This window comes from Lissotriton vulgaris, chromosome 2_1 (assembly GCF_964263255.1).
Source record: "Lissotriton vulgaris chromosome 2_1, aLisVul1.2, whole genome shotgun sequence".
Lineage (NCBI taxonomy): Eukaryota > Metazoa > Chordata > Amphibia > Caudata > Salamandridae > Lissotriton > Lissotriton vulgaris.
In genome coordinates, this window is record NC_141687.1 from 1,236,310,989 (window position 1) to 1,236,338,493 (window position 27,505).

Here is a 27,505-nt window from a genome sequence, read left to right on the forward strand (position 1 = left end):
GAGATTGGCCGATAACATTTCACGTCTTGACGGTCCCCTTTTTTGAAGATGGGGACCATTATTGATTTAGTCCAAGAGCTTAGGATTCCCTCATTCGCAGCCGCTGTACAGACTCTCGTTAGAATGGGGGCCCAGAGATCTAGGTTGTTTTTAAAAAAGTCCACTGGGACCCCATCAGGGCCTGGAGCTTTACCTGATTTACTTTTCTGCAATGCCCCCAAGAGGTCTGGAATATCAAAAAGAAGCGGGATGGGGTACTGGGCTTTTAAGGGCAATGGGTCTGTGGGTGAAGTGTTTTTAAAGATCTCCGAGAAATGTGTAACCCAGGTGTTCTCATCAATAGCGACTTCTATTTTAGGGATGCCAGTTTCTGAGAGATAAGGAGTTCTGACTGTGCGCCAAAAAAGCTCACTATTTTTTGAGACGGCACCCTTATGGAGGTCGTCCCAAAGTTTCTGCTTGAGTTGGGCAGTTCTCAATTTCCGTTCCCCTATGTATTGGCGCCTTAAAAGTTGAATTTGGGCTGCGTCTCGCGGTTTATTATGGAGGGCTAGTTTTAGTTTGGTTAGTGCAGCTGTGCAGTTATGATTGAACCATTTCTGTTTTGCAGTGTGATTTGGTTTAGGTTTTGAGGTAAGTAAGTCCTTTATGAAAACCAGAATTTGTTTAAAGTTCATTAGGACTTCCTTATGGCTTGATGAAAGGTCCAGACATTTTAAAATATTTGGATAAGCCAAAGTTATTAATTTTTTTGTGGTTTCGGTGGGATTAATTTTTGCCCATTTAATTGTAAATCCATTGTGTTTACCAACCTCTATTTTATTCTGTGCGAGGGTGGTCGCTATATCAGAATTGTGGGTGGTGGTTGCAGACATATAAAGGTTAATCGTTAAGGCTGAATGGTCACTGAGCGGATTATCAATGACCCCGAAATCTTTAGCTATGTTTGTCAGGCCAGGGGAAAGAAATATAAAATCAACTGTTGTTTGATGGCCTCTACCCACGTAGGTCGGGCTGAATATGTTAGGATCTGCGTCATGATGATTAACAATATGCAGATCCAGATCCGAAAGGACAGCATTTAGAATATTTCCCAATTTATTATGTTCAAAGTGCGCTAACGGGGCACCGATTTCATCCGCCATCCCACAACAAAGTGGGTTAGTCATTGAACAAGGATGGAGGTTGAAATCTCCTCCCCATATTATGTGGGTTGCCCCTTTGCCAGTTCTCCATTGGTAGAATTGTTTTAAGTTCTCATGCATATTTGTGAGGAGAGTTATAAAGTTTTCTTCCGATAGGTTATTGTATACATTGGTCAGAAAAATAGTTTCTTTGTTAGAAAAGGTTAATGAGAGAATTTGATGATTAGAATCCTGGGAAACTATGACCACTTTAGTGAGGGTTAGGGTGTTGGCTATATAAGTTACTAGCCCACCTTTGGGTCTTCCCATTAAACTACTTAGTGCTGGTACAAAATAGGTTTTATAACCTTGTAAGTGTAGTTCTTCTATTAACCAGGTCTCTTGAAGACAGATTATTTGGTAGGGTTTTAGGAAGCTTTGCGCAGACCCGTCCTCGATTTTGGATCGGAGGCCTGCGATGTTCCAATAGAGTATGGAGATTGGCGAGGGCTCATCTTTTAGTTGTTCTGTTAAAGCTATGGCTTCAACATTCATGGGTCCAGAGGAGATATTCAAGGTCTGCGGGGAAAGGGATACGTGCAGGTCATTGGGTCGGCTTTCTGTTAGTGGTCAGTCGACCATTTCAAGGCCACTATACCTATTATACAACGGGATGTTATGCCAAGGATCCCACCGGGATTGGTCCCTGATTAACGGCCATTGTGAGTAGGGTCTTCTATCTTCCCATCGTCCCCCCTGGTGGCGTGGTCTCACAGTATGCCAGGAAAAATCTGGGTCATGTGCGCTGGGGGGGCCATGATATCTGGGGTTTGGTAAGTCCTCCTGTCTGGGAAATGGAACAGTCCAGGGAGGCTCTTGTTCCTGGATGAATCCATCCAGTTGCCTAAAGGGATAGAAAAAGGAAAGTGACTTGATCTTAATACCTCCATTTGAGGCAATGTCTTCCCAAGCGCAGACGTAGTCTGCTATGCGTGGGTCCTCAAAAGTAATCACTATACAGTCCCCGGGGATCGTCTTTCTAGTATTACCCACCCATGGGACCCTAGCAACAGATCTGATCCTTCCACGCCAGGTAGATGGGATCGGTCGGTTGGTCTGGAGCCAATGCTGGGCCTTATTTTTTAGGGACCAGCCAGGTTCCGAGCTAAGGTCAGTTAGCTCAGGAACACCAGCCATGACCACCACATACGGTGAAGCCTCAGGAGGAAAATCTGCTGGGAGTCTAGGAGGGCCTAAATTCTTTGCAGTGTTTCTCTTGGGCCTGTCCGAAGGGGTTTTTGAAGCTGGAACCTGAGGGACCGGTGGTTTAGTTGATGGTTTATTTGTATTTTTACCGAGAGTTTTGTTCGCGGATTTATTGGTTACCTCGAGGTTTGGGGCGGGTGTAATTGCCGCACCTGGGGAGGTCAATGTGATGGTCTGTTTTGAGTTGTTAGGAATACTCGGGGCAGTAGTTTTTTCTGACGTTCTAGCTAAATTTGATGCATTGTTGGTAGTAGGGACCGTGGGCGTTGTTATCTGAAGTGTCTTTTGTTGGAGATTAAGCGAGGGTGGATTTGCATTGGCAGTTTTAGTGATAACTGGCTGTTTAATGTTATTTCCTCCTGCTTTTTGTGGTCCTGACGGGTGGTTCAGCTGTTGATTTTATATAAGTTTAGAGATTTGTAACTCTAGATGTGCTAATCGCTGTTCTAGGGGTTGTAGTGCTTGTTTGAATATAATGGCTATCTTAGTCAGTGTTAATTCGACACATATATACATATTGCACGCCAGGCCGGGAGTGTAGGGGCACAGGGACTGCACTAGAGCAAGAAGGGGGCGCTATACCAAGGGCACACACAGCTAGATGCATATGCCAAGCTGACGGTATCATGGTGGCACACAGTGGGGGGGAAGCATATGCCAAGTTGGCGGTATTAAATGGCGGGGGGTTACATGGGCGTAGCTATAATTAGTGCAGCAGGTGCAGTGGCACCTGGCCCCAGGCTCCTTAAGGGCCCAATGGACCTTGGTGATTTCTGCATTTTTACTAACCTGGCAGCAGTCAATGGACAATTTTCCTTGCTTGCACCCGGGCTCATGGCTTCATTGCTACGGTACTGGGAAGCCAACAAAACCACAGCTGAATACACACCACAGAGATAACGTATCCTGGGGCAGGAGGGGTACATAACACAAAGGACAGGAGGCTCACAGTTACATGTGCACAAACCAACATCCGGCCGGCAGGGCACCGCGAGGGCACACACACAGCTGTCCGCCACTGAACATGCTCGTTTTATACATCACAGTAAAGATCTCTTGTACTCAGAATAACACATGGCCACTCCCCCAGTGGACCAGTAGGGAAGGGGGCAATCCTCCCACAGAAGATAGCACCATCAGTGTTATGTGCTCTGTTACCGGAGATCAGATCCAGGGTGTTCTGATGTTGCCTGTGCTTGGCAGGGCCTTTAAAATAACCCCGGACAGGCTCTATCTACAAGTGCTTTTTCTTATTTTTACAGTTTTGCACATTTTAAATACATTGCACCCTCACCCGGCTAGGCTGTAGTTCACCGCACTGGGGCAATTTAACCCTGTGCTGCCACAGGCCTCTCCCAACCACCCTGAGTAAATGTAAATGAGCCCTTACTCGTGTATTTAGCAATAGCTTTGTCTGTGCTGCACGCTCACACACTTTACTCTGCCATGCTTGTCAGTGGCAAAGTTAGGTCAGCATTAACGTAGAGTGAGAAGGGCCACTCCTCACAAAGATGTGCGCTCTGTAACATGCGGAACTCTCGTTCCTTAGGTTTCGATATTGATCGTAATCGACACAATGATACTCCACTTTTTCGATGATTCAAGTATTTATTTTCATTATTCACATGTTCTTAATGTTCTTCTTATGATTTTATGATTTTTTCATCATTTATTCTTTTTCCCAATATTTCATAAACCCAATCCATTTCGGGTCACATATAAAGGACCCTTCTTCAGGGGTCTGTAAAGGAAACATACAGGACCAGGTTAATTAACCCACATATATTATACTTGGGTATAAAAAGCAAAGAAAAAAGGTAACAGAAATCTAAGCAAACACGTTCATATAGAATTCTTAATGCTGGAAAAGCCAAACTCATTGCATCCCTCATACGTGGACTGAACACACTAACGTTAAGACTAATGGCGGGCTAGCGGAAAGCATGACTGAAAAATTATCGTGCATTCAACCATTTCTTAACAGAATGCGTGACAGGTTAATCACATGCGTGTCTTTCCTATTCTAAACCAAATGCGTTAACAAACCATCCGTTAACATTACTTCCCCCACTTACTTGAAGACCGGGAGCAAAGCGTCTTCGTGAACAACTGAGGAGCCATGTTGAACGGCTTCTGTAAACTTTTAACCAATCGTAAACCAAGACCTCGTCATGTGACCCTGGTCACGTGATATGAGGGTATCGGCTTCAAAACAGGAAGTTATACGGGAATACGATACTTTGACTACAAGCACCCAAATGATTACGTTCTATAATAACTGTGTCATGGTTATAAAATGCGCTGCATAAACAAAAACGGAAAGTTAATTTAAAACAGTATTCCGAAGTGAAAAACAAAAAACATTTTCATCACAAACGATAATGATTAAAGACAAAAATATCTGCAAGTATATTGCACATTATTCAAACAATTGGATTTCATTAAAAATCAATTGTTTGTGCAAACAGGTTCCAAGGTGAAGAACAATCCATAAACCAATGTCATATATGATTATTAATTATAAGAAGCACGTGTATTCAATCCTGTCATTCAACCCCACCGGTTGGAGGGAATTGAGTTACTTATCCCAAAAAACTCTGCTTGTAATCTTTGTTTATTGGGATCCATGTCTCGGCATTATTTTACCACCTCAAGAATCGTGCATCTCAATTGTGAAATTTGGTGGCGTGCTTCCATCCAATGATTGGCAACTGTGGATTTTATATTTGCAAGTCTAATGTTACTTTTGTGCTCAGTAATGTGTACTTTTAATTTCCTTTCTGTTTGTCCCACATATACTTTGCCACATGGGCACTTGATCGCATATATGATGTTTTTGGTGTCGCACGTAGCTGAGTGTTGTAATTCAATCTGATATCCTTTAGTAGGATGCGTAAACTGGTTACCTAAGATCATGTTGCCGCAGTGTACGCGATTTTGACATCTGGACATTCCTTTATATGTCCTTTTTTCTTCCTTTTTGGGACAGTTCAAAATTTCTTTTAAATTGCGTGACCTTTTGTATGCAAAGGTAATTCTCTCAATGAATAATCCTTTCAAGTCAGGTTCTCCTGAAATTAATGCCCAATGTTGGTTGAGGATTCGTTTGATTCGAATTGCTTCAGTGGAATATCTCAACACACATACGTTTTTTTCTGTGTTACATGGAGTCTTTTGTTCCAGTAGCTTGCTTCTAGATTTTCCTTTCACTCTGTCTAGAGATTCCTTCAGAATGGTTTCAGGATATCCCCTTATACGATATTTCTGCGTCTGAATCTCCAAAGAAGTAGACAAATCGGATTCATGACTGGTTATGCGCTTGAGTCTTGTAAATTGGGATGTTGGAAGGTGCTTTTTGAGTGCCTCTGGGTGAAAACTTTGAAATAATAAGCACGAGTTGCGATCAGTTGGTTTTGTATACACTTTGGTGCTCAATTTGTTGTTGCACAAGGTGATTTCGACATCAAGAAAAGATATACAATATTCTTCTATGAGATGTGTAAATTTGATTCGCTCATTGTGCGTGTTTAGCAACTCAATGTTACGTTCCAGATCAGTCTTGTTCCCTTTCCAAATTAGGAAAATGTCATCTATATAGCGCTTAAATAGGGTCAAGCCATTTTTCCAAATAGGATTCTCAAAAATGTGGTCACATTTGAATTTGTGCATATAGATGTTGGCATATGAGGGCGCCCCCCCCCCCCCCCCCCCCCCCCCCCCCCCCCCAAAGCACATAGATGTTCCATTACACTGGTTAAAGAATCTTTCTTGCCATTCAAAGTAACTGAAAAACAAAGCAAATTGCATCAGTTCCATAATGAATATTTGTTGTGATTCATCCATGTCACCTGTAATAAAATCCATTCAAGCGCCTCTATTCCTTCATTGTGTAGAATCGACGTATATAAGGATGTTACGTCTATCGTACACAATAAATAAGTGGCATCAGCTTCAAATTGGATGGCATCCAATAATTTCAAAAAGGCAGTTGTGTCTTTGATATACGTGACACACTTTTGTACAATGGGCTGAAGGAATTTGTCAACAAATCTTCCTATCGGTTCCGAAATGGAGCCACAGGCCGAGACAATAGGTCTGAACGGAGGATTGATGGGATTCTTGTGGATTTTTGGCAACATATACAGTTGCGGTCTTCTAGGATATTTAACCTCAAAGAATCTTTTGGTTTTGTCGCTGATCCAATCCATTGCTTTTGCATGATCAATGATTTTTTGTAGGATGGATTGATACTCATGTGTGGGGTTTTGTTCCAAAGGCAGATAAATACTTTCATTAGCAACATGCTTATTCACACTGCTGATGTAGAAGTCTGTGTCCATGACGATAAGGGCACCTCCCTTATCAGCTTTTTTAAATTTTAGTTTCTTGTCGAGACTCAGATTTTTTAACGTGTTCCACTCCTTAGTAGATAAATTGGTTTTGGTTGGTTTAGAAAATGGAATCTTTTGTACATCCGCGAGCACTGACCTTTCAAAGGCTTCAATAGTCTTATGTGAAATTGGAGCACAAAATGTGCTTTTTGGCTTGAAATCCTTATCCCAAATTTCATCCCTATCTGTTGTAGGATTTTCCTTAAAGAAATGCTTTAATTTTAACGAGCGAAAAAATTTGAACAGAGCTATTTCTGTTTCTCCCAAAGATGATCTGTAAGTTGGGACAAATGTCGTACCCTTATTCAAAAAATTCTCTTGTGCAGGTGTGAGTGGAATTGAAGAAATGTTAATTATCAAGTTGTTTTCGCCAACTGGCTCCTTGTCCTTCTGGCGATTTCTTCCTCTGTCTCCTTTTCCCCTTCTGATGCTTGTGGAGGGGCGTTTGCTGCAGGGATGGTTTCTATAAAAAAGATACCTGTTTTGTTGTGTTGATTTACTGTTGTTTTTGCACCTGTTGCACCGGTTTCCTGGTTTGTGCAATCTCTGAGTCCGGAACTACACTTTCCTGTGATGATGTAACAGTAGTTTTCTGTGTTTGAGATGAAGGTTGCCATTTTTTCTGATTATAGATTTCCGCCCAGGTGTAAACTTCCTCAAGTTTATAATCAATGGTGTCGCGGCGGTACTTGCGTACCTTGCGTTCATTAACTTCTTTAGCATAGCGATCTAGTTTAGCATTGATATCTTCTAGAGTTTTATCCAGATCTGGGATCTTATTTATTTCCATTTTCAATGTTTTGATTTCTTCTTCCAATTCAATGAGCACTTTTGATAGTTCTTTGACAATTAACAAAATTAAGTACAAAGAGCATTTATTAAGTATCTGGTACAATTTTTCCATGAATTTTTTGTTATCCCTACAAAGCATCGGTTTTAGGGCTATTCTTAACTCCCTTGGTATCCTTTGATTTTTATGGTAGTGGATCAAAGTGGTTGCGTGCAACCTTTGATTGATTTCTTTTCTGCTGATGTACTCCAATTGTTTTAAAAGTTGTGCATTGGTGGTCTTTTGATTGGTAAAAGGCCTGGTCTCCTGAATGAGTCCATAAATTTCTTTAGCAGCATCTGCTGTGTATCCAAGTGTTACTGCTTTGTTGCTTGTTAATTGGGCAATGTCATCTAGTTGCATTTTGACTGCGGTGCAACCGGGATGCGGTTGACGATTCAAAAGTAATCCAATCTGTCTTATCCAGGTGCACTCGTAAGTGTAATACTTTCAAAAAAAGGTTTTTAAAACTCTATGGTTGGTGCTACGTCTGTTGCACGTCGTCAATCCGTGCCTTGAAACAACATTAAGGTAGAGTGAGAAGGACCACTCCTCACAAAGATGTGCGCTCTGTAACATGCGGAACTCTCGTTCCTTAGGTTTCGATATTGATCGTAATCGACACAATGATACTCCACTTTTTCGATGATTCAAGTATTTATTTTCATTATTCACATGTTCATAATGTTCATCTTATGATTTTATGATTTGACGCACAATGAGCGAATCAAATTTACACATCTCATAGAAGAATCTTGTATATCTTTTCTTGATGTCGAAATCACCTTGTGCAACAACAAATTGAGCACCAAAGTGTATACAAAACCAACTGATCGCAACTCGTGCTTATTATTTCAAAGTTTTCACCCAGAGGCACTCAAAAAGCACCTTCCAACATTCCAATTTACAAGACTCAAGCGCATAACCAGTCATGAATCTGATTTGTCTACTTCTTTGGAGATTCAGACACAGAAATATCGTATAAGGGGATATCCTGAAACCATTCTGAAGGAATCTCTAGACAGAGTGAAAGCAAAATCTAGAAGCAAGCTACTGGAACAAAAGACTCCATGTAACACAGAAAAAAACGTATGTGTGTTGAAATATTCCACTGAAGCAATTCGAATCAAACGAATCCTCAACCAACATTGGGCAATAATTTCAGGAGAACCTGACTTGAAAGGATTATTCAGTGAGAGAATTACCTTTGCATACAAAATGTCACACAATTTAAAAGAAATTTTGAACTGTCCCAAAAAGGAAGAAAAAAGGACATATAAAGGAATGTCCAGATGTGTTAGTAAGTTTTCACGATGGAAGTACCAGGCACGTTTCTTAGCTCTGGTGACCAATCTACGAGGGTAGCCTCTATGTATAAGTTTGTTCATCAGGATGTCTGCTTCGCGAAAGTAGTCTTTTTTCCATTTACAGTTGCGTCTGATACGCAAAAATTGACCAAAGGGCAATCCATCTTTGAGTCCTCTTGGGTGATGACTTGAATAGTGAAGCAGGGTGTTCCGTTCTGTAGGCTTCCGGTAAAGGATGGTCCCCAATTTACCTTCCTCGGCGTGTATAATCACATCTAGGAATGGCAGATCGTTTACTTTAGATTCACTGGTGAAGTTTAGATGTTCTTGACTGTTATTGAGCCACTCGATGAAAGGTGTTAAATCATCGGACGAACCATGCCAGAGGAGAAGGATGTCGTCAATGTAGCGACGCCAAAGCCCCACATGCTGGAGGTGGGGGTTAACTGGGTTAAGGAATAATGATTTCTCCAGATTATGTACATAGAGAATCGCAAAGTTGGGTGCAAAGCAAGCGCCCATTGAGACTCCTTTGATTTGTAAATAATAAGTCTTGCGATATAAAAAGTAGTTGTTTTGTAGGGCAATTCGAAGTAAGTCCATGATAAATTCCGTTGGAATTCTTGCGGGTAGTGGTCTAGTTAGTAGTAGGTCATGGATGACTTGGAGGCCTTCTCTGTGAGGGATGTTAGTGTATAGCGATTCTATGTCCAGACTGACCATGAGTTGGGTGGTAATGTCAAAATCTTTGTTCTCTATGGTGGTAATGAGATCCATAGTGTCTCGTATATAGGTGTCGGTTAAGGGTACAAATTCTTTTATGATGGCGTCGATGAATTTGCCCAAGGGTTCAAGGATAGATCCGCATCCGGAAACAATAGGTCGACCCGGGGGATTGGTGGTATTCTTATGAATTTTAGGCAGGACGTATAGGACTGGTGTCCTGGGGTGAGAGTTGTTAAGAAAGGCATGTTCTTTTTTGGTAATAATGCCAAGTTCTCTAGCTGAGGTTGTCGTCCTGAGTATTTTGGATTTGATGTCTTGCAAGGGGTCTTTTGTGAGAGGACGGTAATGTTCCAAGTTGCACAGTTGTCGTTTGATTTCAGTGTCATATTGATCAATGTCCATTATGACAATTCCTCCGCCCTTATCCGCAGGCTTGATGATAATTTGGTTATTGTTTTTAAGAGACTGAAGAGCATTCTTTCCTGTTAAGGGTAAGTTATAGGGGGTGAATTTTGAGGAGGTTCTAAGATCCAGAACTTCCTTCATAACCAGTTTCTCAAAGGTCAAGATTTCCGGTGACATTTGATTGGTGGGAGGATTGAAGGTTGAAGGAGGTCGTAATATCGATTGATTCTGGTAGTTGGACTCCGTTTTATCCGCAAAAAAGTGTTTGAGCCGTATCCTTCTAAAGAATTTAAGTAGGTCAGCTTGGAGATCAAGGAAGTTCGTACGTTCCGTGGGGACAAAAGACAGTCCCCTGGAAAGTAAACTTGTTTCATCAGATGTCATGACGTGCTTAGACAGGTTGAATATGGGGATGGTAAGGTCCATGTCCTGAGCTGCACTTTCAATATTTATTGTTGTTGACCCCATTGGTAGAACCTGTTCCGAGTCCGTCGTTCTCCTGGGACTTGCGGTTGGTATTGCCGGTTTCTTGTTTGACGATTTTGAGGGGGGGGTTGTCCGCGGCCGCGGCCCCTGCCTAAAAAACCGGGTGGCAAGAGGGGTTGAGGCCTGTTGCTGGAGGTGGAGGCTCCAGGATCTAATTCTTCTGCTGAGGTGTTGGATGAATCAGAGAAGGTGACTCTTTGGTTGTTCCGAAATCTACCCCAGTTGCGTGACCTTGGAGGATTGTATGGAGTGTTGAAGAACTCCTCGTTTAGGTAGGGGTATGTATTTTCCACTTTGTAGAATTTAATATCCTTCTCTATTTTGTTTACCTTTTTGTTGGTTTCAAAGGTGCAGAAGGTTTCAATTGTTTTATTAATTTTCTCAAGGAGATTTTTTGCATCGGCCAGTGAGTCGTCTGCTGCGATGAGTTTTTCAAGTTCCTCAATTTCTTGAAGCTCCAAGCGACTATGTTCCACGGCGGTGTCAATTCCTAGAACCATCCAATGGCGTGAGCATGTGGTGGCGAGGTGGCTGAAACTAGATCTGAATTTTGGATCTTGAGTGAAGATAGCAGGAACGTTCCTTATTTGTAGGCCTACCGGTATAACACCCGATCTTAAATAATCTGTAAGCATTCGTGCATGGAGATCCGTGCGTATTTGCTTTTTCTTTAATTTTTCAAGTTTGTCAAGTAAAACTTTTGAAGAGTTAGGGGTGGAAGTGGTCGAGGTAGAGGCAGCAGAACCTGTCAGGAGTGACGGCCCTGTAAGCCTCGATTGGATGTACTCTTCTGAGTAAGTGAGAGACTCCTTGGACATAGTGTGTATCTAAAAACTACTACACAACTAAGGCTTGAATGAATAAAGCACATATAATTAGTACCGTGTGGTACTACTCTCGCAGCTCAGCAGCTGCTCACTAATGAGTGAAGGAGACAGGAGTATAACCCATAGACCAAATGGGACTGGGTGCGTAAATTATAACAAAAAACAATGTCCCACTAGGTATCAATAACAAAGACAATTCAGATTTTTGCATACAGTACGTATCGCAAGAAAGGAACACCAGGGAGTCTCAATACATTTTGTGAAAAGGTTGTTAATCACCAATTGCATTAAACACGGGAAGCACAGTTAAAGGCAGCACTGTACATGAAAAACATCATGAAGCAACCCAAATAGCACTTGGTGAAAATGTGATGACGCAGTGATAGTGACGACGCAAGTGAAAGTGAAAGACAGCGTGGTCGGCGCAAAGTAATAAAAACAATCAATTAAAGGCTTTCACATTAAATATATACAAGTGGACAAGTTCAATTTGAGATGGTGATAAGCCTATTGGTAGTGCGCCGTGAAATCGCTACATTGACGACATCCTTCTCCTCTGGCATGGTTCGTCCGATGATTTAACACCTTTCATCGAGTGGCTCAATAACAGTCAAGAACATCTAAACTTCACCAGTGAATCTAAAGTAAACGATCTGCCATTCCTAGATGTGATTATACACGCCGAGGAAGGTAAATTGGGGACCATCCTTTACCGGAAGCCTACAGAACGGAACACCCTGCTTCACTATTCAAGTCATCACCCAAGAGGACTCAAAGATGGATTGCCCTTTGGTCAATTTTTGCGTATCAGACGCAACTGTAAATGGAAAAAAGACTACTTTCGCGAAGCAGACATCCTGATGAACAAACTTATACATAGAGGCTACCCTCGTAGATTGGTCACCAGAGCTAAGAAACGTGCCTGGTACTTCCATCGTGAAAACTTACTAACACCCAAAACCAGAGAACCAATGACTAGGATTCCTTTTGTCTCGACATTTGGACCAAACAGCAACAAAGTGAGTTCCATCATTAAGAGAAACTGGACGGTGTTAAGATCCGATGAACAATTCCGAGATCCACCCTTGTTCTCATACCAACGCAATAACAACATTGCGAATCATTTGGTACGTGCAATTACCTGGCCGGAAACAACCAGAAACCAAAACAGTATCACCTCTGCCTGGGGCTTGCCCCCAATCCTTGGACATTTCAAGTGCCAAGGTTGCAGCGTTTGCGAACTCACTACTAACACTAAAGAGTTTTTGTATAATGAGAAAAGACACGAACTTACATGTCATACCAACTGCAAAACCACTAACGTGATTTATGCAATCCGCTGTCCCTGCGATCTACTTTACATTGGCCAGACCACACAAATGGTGAAACAGCGCATTATCCAACACAAGAGCCGAGTCAACTGTCAAGTGCTGTCAGCCCCCCTTGTTTCACACTTCATTGAAAAAGGTCACCGGGACACTGATATTAGGTGGCAAGTAATTGAGCATCTTACCCTTCCAACCAGAGGTGGCAATATAAACGCACTCCTAAATCGAGCTGAATGTAAATGGATCTCACTCACAGACTCCGTAAATAGGGGCCTTAATACCCTTGATGAATGGAGTAGCACGGTCATTACTTGAACCCCCTTGCAATTCCATGAATGTCTCCTTTCCTTTCCCAGTCCCGACCATTACTACTCTCCTTTCCTTTCCCAGTCCCGACCATTACTACGACCCTTGTGGAATTACAAACACTTGTATAAATTTCCCCAACCTCCTACACTAGAATTCTGTCTTACTCTGAACGTTCAGGCACAATGAGCGCTTGCCTTATAAATGTTTACACTGTGATTTGGCTCGTAAAATGTTTTTACTGTAACCCTGCAATTTGAGTTTGGTCATATATTCACCTTGATGTAATTTGTAAACACTCATCTAATTGTAATTGCAACAGTGTGATGTATGTAATTCTTCCACCACGTTTCACTGCTCACTCGAACAGACTCAGCCTATGGGCGTCATCACCACTCCTGGTTCCCACCCCCTCCCGCCCCCCTCTCCCTGTAGCCCCGCCCCCTCCGGACCGGTTACTTCCTGGTTTGATTCCCTAACTGCAGTCAACCCGCTACTCTCCGCGGGACGCGACCGCTCAGATTGAATCAGCAGCCGCTGCCTGACTAACCCAGGTAATTGACTACCCCCGGTCCCGTAAACAACGCACTAAAGTGCCACCGCCGCTTCGGGCCTTATACCAACGCGCCTAATCGCTCTTTCCATCCTCCTTTAGGCACTCCACTTAAACGGAGGGATTATTTACCGCCCAGCGTGATCCCCTGACTCGCAACTCTCAGCCTCCAGCGATTCAGGTAACCTGCCAAAACCACTGTGATTCGTTGGCATTAGGGACGAATTGTACCTTCCCTTAACTGTTTGTTTAAACCCAGAGACCGATCTATGCATTCCCTTTCCAATTTTTAGGCGCCCTACAGTTACCTGAAACAACACTCGTCAAATGCGTACGAGGCTCCGGACCCACTACCTGGTGAATGACTGACCCCTGGATCCAGTTAGTGTACCTAATTTCCAGGTTTGTCCAACTTCACCCTTGCCCCCTTCGCTTTCCCCCCCCCCCTCCTCCACTCTAGTCCCACCATCCCTAAGCACCTATAATTGTATGCTATCCATCACTGGCCACACCAATTGATACTTCCTCTTCCCCTCTTTCCCCCCCCCCCCTTCTTTTGACTTCATGTTAATTGTGAAGCGCCAGATCACTCGGCTCACTTCCACGCTCCTCTTTTAGCCTCCGTTTCATGCCCGATCTCCTAAAATTAATTATTTTCCCATGCAGCACCCTAATTCAACGCCAACCCTGTCCTGAAGAGGATCCCGAATCATAGAGGATCGAAACGCCGTCGACAACAACAGCGCGATTTCACGGCGCACTACCAATAGGCTTATCACCATCTCAAATTGAACTTGTCCACTTGTATATATTTAATGTGAAAGCCTTTAATTGATTGTTTTTATTACTTTGCGCCGACCACGCTGTCTTTCACTTTCACTTGCGTCGTCACTATCACTGCGTCATCACATTTTCACCAAGTGCTATTTGGGTTGCTTCATGATGTTTTTCATGTACAGTGCTGCCTTTAACTGTGCTTCCCGTGTTTAATGCAATTGGTGATTAACAACCTTTTCACAAAATGTATTGAGACTCCCTGGTGTTCCTTTCTTGCGATACGTACTGTATGCAAAAATCTGAATTGTCTTTGTTATTGATACCTAGTGAGGCAAAATTAAGGCAGCGAATGCACGCGCATTCAATTGCAAAATCTGCGCATGCGCCGCTGCCTCTGCCGCGCTTTGCCCCAACCCCCGCAGAAGAAGACCAGCCCAGGGCAGCAAAGCCCTGCACAACACAACTACTACAGTGTCCCGCCCAATGGGCCTGATCCTCGGCCGGAAGTTTTGAAGACAGAGTGAGGAGGAGGAAATTGAGAATCAGAGTCAGTCAGGTCACGTCACCATTTAGACAGTAAGTGTTTACAATTTACATCAGTCACTCAACAACCAGTATGTTGCGTCGGTAACTTAAACTAAGTGACAGCAGCACAGCACTTACGGCACCATGGCAGTAGTGCCAGTGCCATGCACGACATATAAATCAATTACTGATGGCAGCGGCAGGTGCACTTAATGCAGCAAGACTGTAGACCCGGCCCTGATAATTAGGTGCCGGTGCTAATCACCGGCAAGCTCCGGCTCAAATTAAGCCCTGAGTCAGGGTAAAGGGGTACACACTGTTGGTAACCCCTGCTCACCCCCTTGGTAGCTTAGCACGAGCAGACAGGCTTATCCCCAAGGCAATACGTAAATTATTTTGCACCAACACACACAACAACACTGTGAAACACCACAAAGGGACACCACACAGGTAGTCATCAAAAATAGATTCTTTATCTAGCACATAGGCAAGACCAAATATCGTGGAAGGCCAACATACACAGTAAACTTCTGTTGCAAATAAAAACAAAAGGGTTCTCTTGTAATGTTCTTTCAGCCCTTTCACGTGTAATCCTGGTTTCTGCTTAGTATCAGCTATTGGGCCAAACAGTTCTGTCCTTGTGTGCGACTATCAGGGCTTTTATTTGCACACGTGTCTACCAACAATGCCCCTCAGTCCTTTGATACCCTCTCCGGTATCTTCCGCTGACCCCGCGGTCAGCGATGGTGCCGACTTGCCCCCAAAGTTACAGGCGTATCTTTAACACGCAAGTCTCAGGCGACTATGGCGACGAGGCAGCCCTCCGCAACCAACCCCCAGGCAAGGACACATACCACGGCTGGGGACTATGCTCCGAGCGTTACCTGGGGGATTACGGCTTCACTGCGGGAAATCCTGGGTTCTCGATGCGCCCTCCGACGAGGTAGGTTTCTTCCTTTGAGGCTCCTTGGCCTTCGGTGCAGTTCTCCGTTCTCTGGGGAAGCCCTCACTACAGGACCAATGGCAGCGAGGCTTCGCGATGATGCTGCGGGACTCGGTAGCGGGCGGAACCAATGGCAGCAAGGCACTACGATGGCGCGGCGGGACTCCCGGGCGGCTGGAACCAATCCCAGCGCGGCACTTTCATGACAAGGAGGGAGTCCCTGACAGTGCGGGCCAATCACAGCGCGGCACAGAGGTGCAGCTTCGCGGTGGCTCTTCGCTCCACGGCGAACCTGGCCTCGGGCTGTTTAGCTCGAGATGCGGGGGCCGGTGGTGAAAAGATACCGGCCCTCAGTGCGTACTTCTCCTCACGGGGGGTTCCCTTGTGTGCCGACTGCACACCGAAGAACAGACCACCCACGGGCACCAACTGTGCACCCCAACACGCACTCAGCTCTCCAATAAAAGTTGTTTCCTGAGAATCTTGATATCCCTGTGTTCTCAACCGGAGGCCAGTTCTTCTCAGGCCCTTGGAGACTCTAACTAGACACATCACACAGCAAAGTCTTGGTTTCAAGCAGGTAGGGGGTAATCACAGCACACAGCAAAGTCCCCTTCTTCTCTCCTTTAGTTGAATCAGCAAAACAGCAGGTCAGCCCCAGAGCACACAGCAAAGGCAATCTTCCTTAGTTTCTCCAGCTGTTCTTATTCCCGCAGAAGTTCCCTTTAATTGTAGAAGTCTAATTTTCAAGGGGTCTCTGTCCTACTTTTATGCCCCTAAAGTCTTTGTTCTTCATGTGTTGGGGGTTCTGGACCCAGTTCAAACCAGTCGTGGGGGCACTCTGCCAGTGCACAACTTCCTCCTTTGAGAAAGGGGGCCAGGGTCCTCAGACGCCCAGCAGGAGATGGAGCCAGTGCTTTGTGGAGGCAGGCACAGCCCTACTCAGCTACAGGGATCTCCCACCCACCTCTCTAAATGCAGATGGGTCTATTCAGCCTAGAGCTACACACCTAGACTCCTGGAGCCAAGACACTTCACCAGCCCCTGTCACTCCCCAAGGCCAGACAGTCAATCCACAACCAGGCAGAGGGACACAGAAAGTTTTGAACAGAAAAATAGCAGCTTTCTAAAAGTGCCATTTCTAAACGCAGGATTTAAAAAACATCTTCACTAAAAGATATAATTAAGTTCTGAATTCAAGGGTACCAGACTCCATGTCTCCATCTTGTTCCTATGGTAAGATAGGCTAGTATAATGGTACACAGCCTTCCCCATTCTGTCCTATGGGCAAGATGGCCTTTCAATAGTGAAAAACGAAATTGGCTGTATTTCACTATTAGGACATGTTACACACATCAGTACATGTCCTACCTTTCACCTGCGCTGCAGCCTGCCCACGAGGGGTACCTTGGGCCTACTATAGGGGTGTCCTATGTGCACACAAAGGGAAGGGTAGGGCCTGGCAAGTGTGCGCAATTGCCAGGACAACATGGCAGCTCACAGACTGCGCACAGGGACTGCGGTGGCAGGCCTGAGATACCATTTTAGGGCTACTCATGTGGGTGGCACAATCAGTGATGCAGGCCCACTAGTAGCATTTGAATTACCGGCGCTGGCACACTCAGTGCCCTCTACTAGGGACCTTACAGGTAAAGCAGATATGCCAATCATGGTGGACCAATCATGTTTAATAATTTACACAGGGAGCACTTGCCCCTGGCCACCAATTAGTTGTGACCAAAGGGCCCAAAGCATCTAAACCAGCAAAAGTTAAATCCAGCATAGCATCAAAAACACAGGAGGCAGAGGCAAAACGTCAGGGGTAACCACACCAAGAATGTCAGGTGAAACATGCGTCCCCTCCGGCTGAAAAGTGGAGAGAACTACCCACCTTCTTGGGAGTTCTCATCACTAAAGCGAAAAAACCTGGACAGACCATCAGCATTGGCGTGCTGTGTACCAGGGCGGTGTTCCAACGTAAAGTCCATCCCCTGTAGGGAGATGGACCACCTCAACAGTTTTGGGTTCTCACCCCTCATCTGCATCAACCATCTGAGGGGCCTGTGGTCTGTCTGAACCCGGATGTGAGTCCCAAACAAGTAGGGCCTTAGCTTCCTCAGCGCCGAAACCACAGCAAAAGCTTCCCTTTAAATTGCACTCCACCTCTGTTCCCTGGTAAGTAGCCTCCTAGTAAAGAAAGCTACATGTTGGTCCCAGCCCTGGTTGTTCACCTGGGAGAGTACTGCTCCCACTCCAAGCTCTGAAGCATCTGTCTGTACCACAAACTCTTTGGAGAAGTCAGGGGCCTTGAACACGGGTGCCGTGCACATGGCAGCCTTCAGGGCATCAAATGCGGGCTGGCAGGCATCAGTCCAGATCACCTTCCTAGACTGCTTCCTTGAAGTCAGCTCTGTCAAGGGGGCAACAATTGTGCCATATCTCTTGACAAATCGGTGGTAATACCCAGTGAGTCCTAGAAAGGCTCTCACTTCTGTCTGGGTCTTACGGGACTCCCAAGCTAGAATGGTGTCGATCTTTGCTTGGAGGAGCGCCACCTGGCTGCTCCCTACTTGGTGTCCCAAGTACATCACAGAACCCTGCCCTATCTCGCACTTACTGGCCTTGATAGTGAGGCCTGCCCTTTGCAGAGCCTTCAACACTTCACAGAGGTGTTGCAAATGTTCTTCCCACAGCAATGTCATCCAGGTAGGCGGCGCTGAATTCCTCCAGCCCGGACAGTCCCCGGTTGACCAGTCTCTGGAAAGTGGCAGGGGTGTTTTTCAACCCAAAGGACATGACACGGAACTGGAAGTGCCCTCCTGGCATTGAAAACACAAACCTCTCCTTGGCCCCCTCAGTTAAGGCAATCTGCCAGTACCCAGATGTCAAATCAAACATACTGAGGCACTGGGCAGCGCCCAACCGGTCCACGATCTCATCAGCTCTGGGGATGGGGTGTGCGTCAGTTTTGGTGACCGCATTGAACCCACGGTAGTCCACACAAAACCGGAGTTCTGGAGTCGCACAAGGTGCAGCAGCTTTCGGTACCAAGACTACTGGGTTAGCCCAGTGGCTGCTTGAGGGCTCAATTACCCCTAGCGCCAACAACTTGGAAACTTCTTCCTTGATGCTGGCCCTGACCTTGTCAGCTACCCTGTAAAACATCTGCTTCACAGGTAGGCTGTCCACAGTGTCCACATCATGGACGCACCAATTGGTGACTCCTGGTGTCAGGGAGAACAGGGAGGCGAACTGACCCAACACCTGGCGACAGTCCCTCCGCTGTTCTGGGGTCAGTGTGGGAGAGAGGTTTACCCCATCCACTGATCCATCCTGCAACTTGGCTGACAGGAGGTCAGGGAGAGGGGCACTCTCCTCCTCCATCCCATCATCTGTGGCCAGGAGCATATTCACATCAGTCCTCTCAGAGTGTGGTTTGAGGTGGTTCACATGTAGGACCCTCAAAGGGTTCCTGGGAGATTGCAAGTCAACCAAATAGGTTACATCGCTCTTGCCCTCCAGCACCTCATATGGCCCATTCCACTTGTCTTGGAGCGCGCAAGGCTCCACTGAGGCCATCACCCACACCTTCTGCCCAGGTTGACATTCGACCAGAGTGGCATTCTGGTCATTCCATCTTTTCGTTTCTTCCTGGCTGGCTTCCAAGTTCTCCTGGGCGAGTTTCCTGAAGCGCTGGGTCTTATTGCTGAAGGCCAGCACATAAGTGAACACGTCCTGGGGGGTCTTACCAGGGGATTTTTCCCAACCCTCCTTCACCAGACTGAGAGGTCCTCTAACAGGGTGACCGTACAGGAGTTCAAAGGGACTGAACCCTAAGGACTTCTTGGGTACCTCCCTGTAGGCAAACAACAGGCATGGTAGAAAGACGTCCCACTTCCATCTCATGGGCTCTGCAAGGCCTATTATCATGCCTTTTAGGGTTCTGTTGAATCTCTCAAACAACCCAATTTCCTTGAGGATAGTAAGGAGTAGTAAACTTGTAGGTTACCCCACACTCCTCCCACAAAGACTTCATGTATTTTGAGATGACGTTGGTACCCCGGTCGGAGACCACCTCTCTGGAGAACCCCACGCGGGAAGAGATCCCCATCAACGCACGGCCCACCACAGGGCCTGTGGTTGTCCGGAGAGGGACAGCTCCTGGGTATGTGGTGGCATGGTCCACCAAGACCAAGATAAACGTGTTGCCTAAGGCTGTCTTGGGTTCCAGAGGCCCCACAATGTCGATGCCCACCCGCTCGAAAGGGGTGCTCGCCAAAGGAAAGGGTTGGAGGGGAGCCTTACACTTCCCTCCACTCTTGCCACTTGCCTGGCAAGTCCTGCAATGTGTACCGACATGCTTCCTCATTTGGGGCCAGTAAAAGTGGGTGACAAGCCTCTGGTAGGTCTTGTCATACCCCAAATGTCCTGCGAGAGGCACGTTGTGAGCCAGACCTAGTAGGAAGGTCCTGACCGCTTGGGTACTACCAGCACACGGATGCACCGGGCTCAGTGACCTTAGGCTCGCTATAGAGTAATCCATATTCCCAGTAAATGAGGTGATCTTTGGACTCACCACCCGCTGCCTGGTCTGCAGCCTGTTGCTGCATACCAATGAGAGAAGGGCATTCCATCTGTGCCTTGCAAAACTCCTCCCTGGAGGGACCTCCTTCTTGCTGCCAATGGGTCAGCTCAGGCAGGTCTCCCAGTTCGGTCATGTGTTCCCCTGTAGGTTCCAGGGCATCCCCCTCAGGTTCTGCTTCCTCCTGGACTGTGGGACCGGCTGGGGCTGGTTTCCCATGCCCCCTGCCCTTCCTCCTCCTTGCGGGTACCTGGGCCATGGTTTCAGGCTTCAGGTCCTCTTGATTACCTTGACAGGCTGCCATGGACCGAGTGGTCACACAGACCCCCTCAGGCAGACCCAACATCCCCATATGAGCCTGGTGCTCCACCTCCTTCCAGGGGGAACTCTCCAGGTCATTTCCAAGCAGACAGTCTACAGGCATGGATGGACGAACAACAACCTTCAAGGAACCTGAGACCCCCCCCCCACTCAAAGGGAACTAGCGCCACCTTACACAAGCGCACAGAGTTGTCTGCTGCAAATACAGGGTGAAGTGCTTTGGGAATGACCTGCTCCTCAGACACCCATTGACACCAGACAGAGGTCACACTTGCTCCGGTGTCTCTCAGAGCCTCCACCCTCTTCCCATTGTTGGTCACCCACTGCGTGTATTTTTTTGTGTTTTCAGGCAAGTAGGTTTCTGGGATCACCTCTCAATCTCCTAAAGAGACCAGCGACATCACTGCATGCTCCCCCCTTCACTGGAAACCACCTCTTCCCCCAACGCTATACTCACTAGAACCGGTGTCTGAGCACCAGTGGGTGCTGGGGGTTTCTTGGGGCACTTAGGGGCAATGTGACCCACCTCCCTACATGCATAACATGTGGGCTGAGCTCGGTTGTCCTGTCTGCCCTTAGGGGGCCAGGACTTCTTAGGCTTGGGGGGTTGGGACTCCTTCTCCTGGGAACTATTTTGGGGCCCTTTGGAGAACTCCTTTTGGTTACCCTTGTCCTCCCCACTCTTCTGCTGGGGACCCTGCCCACCTTTGGCTGTGGTACCCACCACCCCCTTGTGGACCCTGGTGCAAGTCCAGCAGTCCGCCTCCTTAGCAATCTCACTGGGGTCAGTTAACTTGCTATGCAAAAGATGCTGGCACAGCTCTGGAACACATAGACACAAGACACAACCCCACATAATTAGTTATCTTGCTGCCCTTTATCCAATCTTCCAGTGCACGCGTGTACATACTCACACACTCCACCCAGGTGCTGGAATCAAGTTTCTTGAGGTTTCTAAACTTCTGGTGGTACTTTTCTGGAGTAAAACCATACCGGAGGCATAAGGCCTCCTTCATAGCGTGGAATGTTAGGGTACCTGCTGACTCTAAGGGTGACAAGACACCCCTCCCAGAGGCTTTAAAATGCTTCCACAGGCCCGCCCCCAACTCTTCTCAGGCATTTCATTCATCTTCAAGGCAAGCTCATAGGATCTAAACCATGCATAGATATCCTCACCCCTCTGATAATTCTGTACCAAATCTTTGGGTATGTACACCTTCCCTGCCTGCACTGGCTGTGCGCTGCCACCATTGGAACTAGACTCCACTTCTTTGGAATTGAGATCCAGCTCCCTCAGACTCAACTCTGGAGCCCACTGGAGTTTCTTTTCCTCGAAAGCGAGAGCGTTCCTGCTCTCCTCCGCCTTCTTTTCAGTTTCAAGGCGTAACTTATTCTCTTCTGCTTGAGCTTTGAGTTTAAAAAGCTCTAACTCATGGTCTCTGACCCCCTCATTCTCCTCCAGCTCCTCTGGAGAAAAGCCCCTACTGGAATGGGTGCTGCCAGGCCTAGAAGCTGGCCTGCCCACCGGCAAATCATGGGATATAAAACCATCCCCATTTGTATCCACCTCTCCAGTGACATCTCTGTCTCAACTTGTTTGGCCTCCCACCAGGCCCTTAAGGCCTTTTGTAACTCCTCCTTTTTAGAGAAGTTCCTCATGGGACATCCAAAAGTTTTGCAGAATTCATTCAACTGCTCCACCTTGTATGTCAGCAAATCCTGAATCGCAAATTCCAATTCCGCACTTTCCCTTGCTTCCTTTCCTTTCCGAGACATGATGCTTGCAAGGGCTTCTCAAAAATAGGTCAAACAATAGGTACAGTATGTGGCTGCATCGTGGTCTGCGCTAAAACTAGTGGTGTACACTAATTACTGTAGGTCAAGTGCAAATACAATTTCAAATCCTCACCGCTGACCACCAATGTTAGAATTGGGGGTCTCTAGTTGGCAGAGGTGGGTACTTTTAACCAAATAGGGACCCTTACTTCTAGTCAGGGTAAAGGGGTAAACACTGTTGATATCCCCCGCTCACCCCCTTGGTAGCTTGGCACAAGCAGACAGGCTTATCCCCAAGGCAATGCGTAAAGTATTTTGCACCAACACCCACAATAACACTGTGAAACACCACAAATAAGACACCAAACAGGTAGTTGTCAAAAATAGATTCTTTATCTAGCAATTAGGCAAGACCAAATATCGTGGAAGGCCAACATACACAGTAAACTTCTGTTGCAAATAAAAAGAAAAGGGTTTTCTTGTAATGTTCTTTCAGCCCTTTCACGTGTAATCCTGGTTTCTGCTTAATAGCAGCTATGGGGCCAAACAGTTCTGTCCTTGTGTGCAACTATCAGGGATTTTACTTGCACACATGTCTACCAACAATGCCCCTCAGTCCTTTGATAGCCTCTCCGGTATCTTCCGCTGACCCCGAGGTCAGCTATGGTGCCAACTTGCCCCCAAAGTTAAAGGCGTATCTTTAACTCACAATTTCAGGCGACTATGGCGACCAGGCAGCCCTCCGCAACCAACCCCCAGCCAAGGACACACAACACGGCTGAGGACTATGCTCTGAGCGTTACCTAGGGGAATAAAGCTTCACTGCGGGCAATCCTGGGTTCTCTATGCGCCCTCCGGCGAGGTAAGTTTCTTCCTGTAAGGCTCCCCGGCCTCTGGTGCAGTTCTCCGCTCTCCGGGGAAGCCCTTGCTGCAGGACCAATGGCAGCGAGGCTTCGCGATGATGCTGCGGGACTCGGCAGCGGGCGGAACCAATGGCAGCGAGGCACTACGATGATGCGGCGTGACTCCCGGGCGGCTGGAACCAGTCCCAGCGCCGCCCTTTGATGACGAGGAGGGAGTCCCTGACAGCGGGGGCCAATCACAGCGTGGCGCAGCAGTGCAGCTTCATGGCGGCTCTTCTCTCCACGGCGAACCCGGCCTTGGGCTGTTTAGCTCGAGATGCGGCGGTGATGAAAGAAAAGGGGGGTTTGTACAGCACAATAGGCAAACGGGGGCCGGTGGTGAAAAGATACCAGCCCTAAAGGCTTACTTCTCCTCACGGGGGCTTCCCATGTGTGCCGACTGCACATCGAAAGACAGACCACCCACGGGCACCAACTATGCACCCCAACACGCATTCAGCTCGCCAATAAAAGTTGTTTCCTGGGAATCTTGATATCCCTGTGTTCCCAACAGGAGGCAAGCTCTTCTCAGGTCCTTGGAGACTCTAGCTAGACACAGCACACAGCAAAGACTTGGTTTCAAGCAGGTAGGGGGGAATCACAGCACACAGCAAAGTCCCCTTCTTCTCTTCTTTAGTTGAATCTGCAAAACAGCAGGCCAGCTCCAGAGCACACAGCAAAGGCAATCTTCCTTAGTTTCTCCAGCTGTTCTTCTTCGGGCAGAGGTTCCTCTTGATTATAGAAGTCTAATTTTCAAGGGGTCTTTGTCCTACTTTTATACCCCTAAATTCTTCGTTCTTCATGTGTTGGGTGTTCTGGACCTAGTTCAAACCAGTCCTGGGGGCACTCTGCCAGTGCACAACTTCCTCCTTTGAGAAAGGGGGCCAGGGTCCTCAGACGCCCAGCAGGAGGTGGAGCCAGTCCTTTGTGGAGGCAGGCACAGCCCTACTCAGCTACAAGGATCTCCCCACCCACCTCTCTAAATGCAGATGGGCCTATTCATCCTTGAGCTACACACCCAGACTCCAGGAGCCAAGACACTTCACCAGCCCCTGTCACTCTCCAAAGCCAGACAGTCAATCCACAACCAGGCAGAGGAACACAGGAAGGTTTGAACAGAAAAATAGGCAGGATTTAAAAACCATCTTCACTAAAAGATGCTTTATTAAATTCTGAATTCAAGGGTACCAGACTCCATGTCTCCATCTTGTTCCTATGGGAAGATAGGCTGGTATAATGGCACACAGCCTTCCCCATTCTTTCCTATGGGCAAGATGGCCTTTCAATAGTGAAAAACGAAATTGGCTGTATTTCACTATTAGGACATGTTACACACATCAGTACATGTCCTACCTTTCACCTGCACTGCACCCTGCCAAGGGAGGTACCTTGGGCCTACTATAGGGGTATCCTATGTGCACATAAAGGGAATGGTAGGGCCTGGCAAGTGTGGGCACTTGCCAGGACAACATGGCAGTTCACAGACAGCGCACAGGCACTGCGGTGGGAGGCCTGAGAGACCATTTTAGGGCTACTCATGTGGGTGGCACAATCAGTGCTGCAGGCCCACTTGTAGCATTTGAATTACCAGCCCTGGCACACTTAGTGCCCTCTACTAGGGACCTTACAGGTAAAGCAAATATGCCAATCATGGAGGACCAATCATGTTGAATAATTTACACAGGAAGTACTTGCCCCTGGCCACCGATTAGTAGTGACCAAAGGGCCCAAAGCATCTAAACCAGCAAAAGTGAAATCCAGCATAGCATCAAAAACAAAGGAGGCAGAGGCAAAAAGTCAGGGGTAACCACGCCAAGGATGTCAGGTCTAACACCCATTCTTTACCATTAGTTGGCATAATTGTCACTATAATTTTTTTGCTTTTTATTCGTTGGCTTATGTTGCCTTCCTCATCTTATACTTTTACCTTCCCTGGAGCTTAGCCTCTTTACCATCATGTTGATCAGCTGATTACAGAACATCTTTTATTTTTGGTTAAGCACACCATTAGAATGTATATATTTTCCATCTTTCTCCCTCGTATGCTTCTCCCCAAATCTCCCGGGCTCTGTATAAACACGGGTGGAGAGCTCTGCTCCGCCCATGGAGTGTTCAGAGATTTGCCTACCCTGCGTGCCCCGGAGAATGCTGAGGAGGCAAATCTTCTTACACTCCACAGCAGAGCGGAGTTGAACAGCCCTTGCGAGAAATGTGCATGCACGTTCGCATGCGCTGTTTTCACAGAGAGTGCGATGAAGAGGAGGAGGGCAGCCCGGGGACGCCGCAGCTAAGGTAAGGTGTTTTTATTTACTTTAATGTATTTTGTGGAAAGTTGTAAGTAATTGTTAATAGGGCGGGTAGGAGGCGGGTGGCATAGCGAAGTTCCACGGAGTTCCACAGAGTTTTTTATCAACTCCGTGGTCCTCCGCATAGCCCCGCTATACCCACTACGCCCGGGCTGCAACTTTCTACTTATGTGCTTCTCTCTCTCTTTCTCTCTCCTTCATGTGCTTCTCCCCTCACAACCATGTAGCTCTTTTCCTCATATGTGCTTCTCCACTGCCATCTGTGTTGCTCTCTCTCTTGCTGCTTTTCCTCTCCCCCCACCTGGCTTTATTTTTGTTTTGCTTCCCACTCATGCGCCCCCTACCGCTTCACTGTTGCCTTCCTCACACTCACTGTACTTTTTTTAATTTTTTATCTTTTGGAGGCCCAGGCTACAAATTGCTGCCGGCAACTTCGCTTTGAAAAAATAAAGCACTTTCACGAAGCTTCAATTTAATTTTTTTATTTACTGATTCATCTTAAATCAGTAAAAACAAAAAAAAAGTGCTCCCACAGTGCATGTGAGATAATGCATGCAATTGTTTACAAAATACCAAGGGGCATATTACCAAGCAATAGCGATAATTATCGCTATTGCTTGGTTAGAGACAAAATTTACCGCTGAGCTGCGGCGATTTTTATCGCAGATAAACCTTAAAAATAAAATAAAAATCGGCCGCAATGCATGAATATCGCTGAAAAGTCAGCGATATTCATGCATTACTGAGCTAATGCTCTAAGCCATGTTATCCACCTCCCATTGGATAACATGGCTAAGAACTGCTCAGGGCAGGTGTTAGCTTTTGGAGATATTCGCGCTTAGCGCGAATATCTCCAAAAGTTGGTAATAGGAGATAGCGATGTTAGCGACTGTTTCCAGTCGCTAACATCTTGGCACGCCCACTTTGGATGTCATTAGTGATAAATATCACTGACATGCAAAGTGGGGCCCAAGATGGTCGCTATCTCCTACTAGCTGTCGCTAACTGGTGTTAGGTAATAGGGAGATAATTTTATCTCAGCTTTTTTGGCTTTTAAAGCCAAAAAAGCGGAGATAAACCCCCTTGATAATATGCCCCCTAGTCTGGTGGTCAGTGAACAAATGCGTACACTGCAGGAGCGGGTTTAAATTCCAGCGGGTCTACAGAGCTTTTCTTTCATCTGAACAATAAAGCAGGGGGTGATGTGAGGTTCCTTGCCACTCTCCAAGAAGTACACACTAAGGGGCATATTATCAAGCAGGGCGTTAAAATTATCGCCGTTTTAGCGGCAGAAAACTGCCACTAAAGCGGCGATAATGGGCTTGATAATATGCCCTGGAGATTTCCAATAGAAGCCCATGTTCACACCAGAACATGGGTTTCTATTGGAATTCACAAGGCCCTAATATCAAGTCCATTATCGCCGCTTTAGCTGCAGTTTTCTGCCGCTAAAACGGCGATAATTTTTAACGCCCTGCTTGATAATATTCCCCTAATTTCAATATATATAAACATAAGTAATGCAGTGCACTCATAAAAGGGAATTTCCACCCAACATCAACTAACAGAACCTAGGTTCCAAGTAAACTTAGACTAATAGCACACGCTACACTAAACAAGAAGTCCAGTCTTCCTGAGTAAGTCCATGGACCATCGCGTACTTACCACGGGTTAATCTCAGAGTGCTCGTAATGTGTTATCCCTCTATGATGTGATAGCTTCCGGAGTGAGAATTATGGTTAACACCTACTCGGGAATTTAAGCTTGGAGTGCTACTTAATTGAACTCACGGAGCTCATATATGAATTGAGAACTTCTTTTCAAC

At 46.3% G+C, this 27,505-nt stretch overlaps 1 protein-coding gene across 1 annotated transcript in view; it reads left to right on the forward strand.

Moving 5' to 3' along the window:
• Positions 1–27,505, forward strand: part of LOC147732424 (uncharacterized) — a 2,559,122-nt gene that overhangs the window by 915,499 nt on the left and 1,616,118 nt on the right. The window lies entirely within an intron of this gene.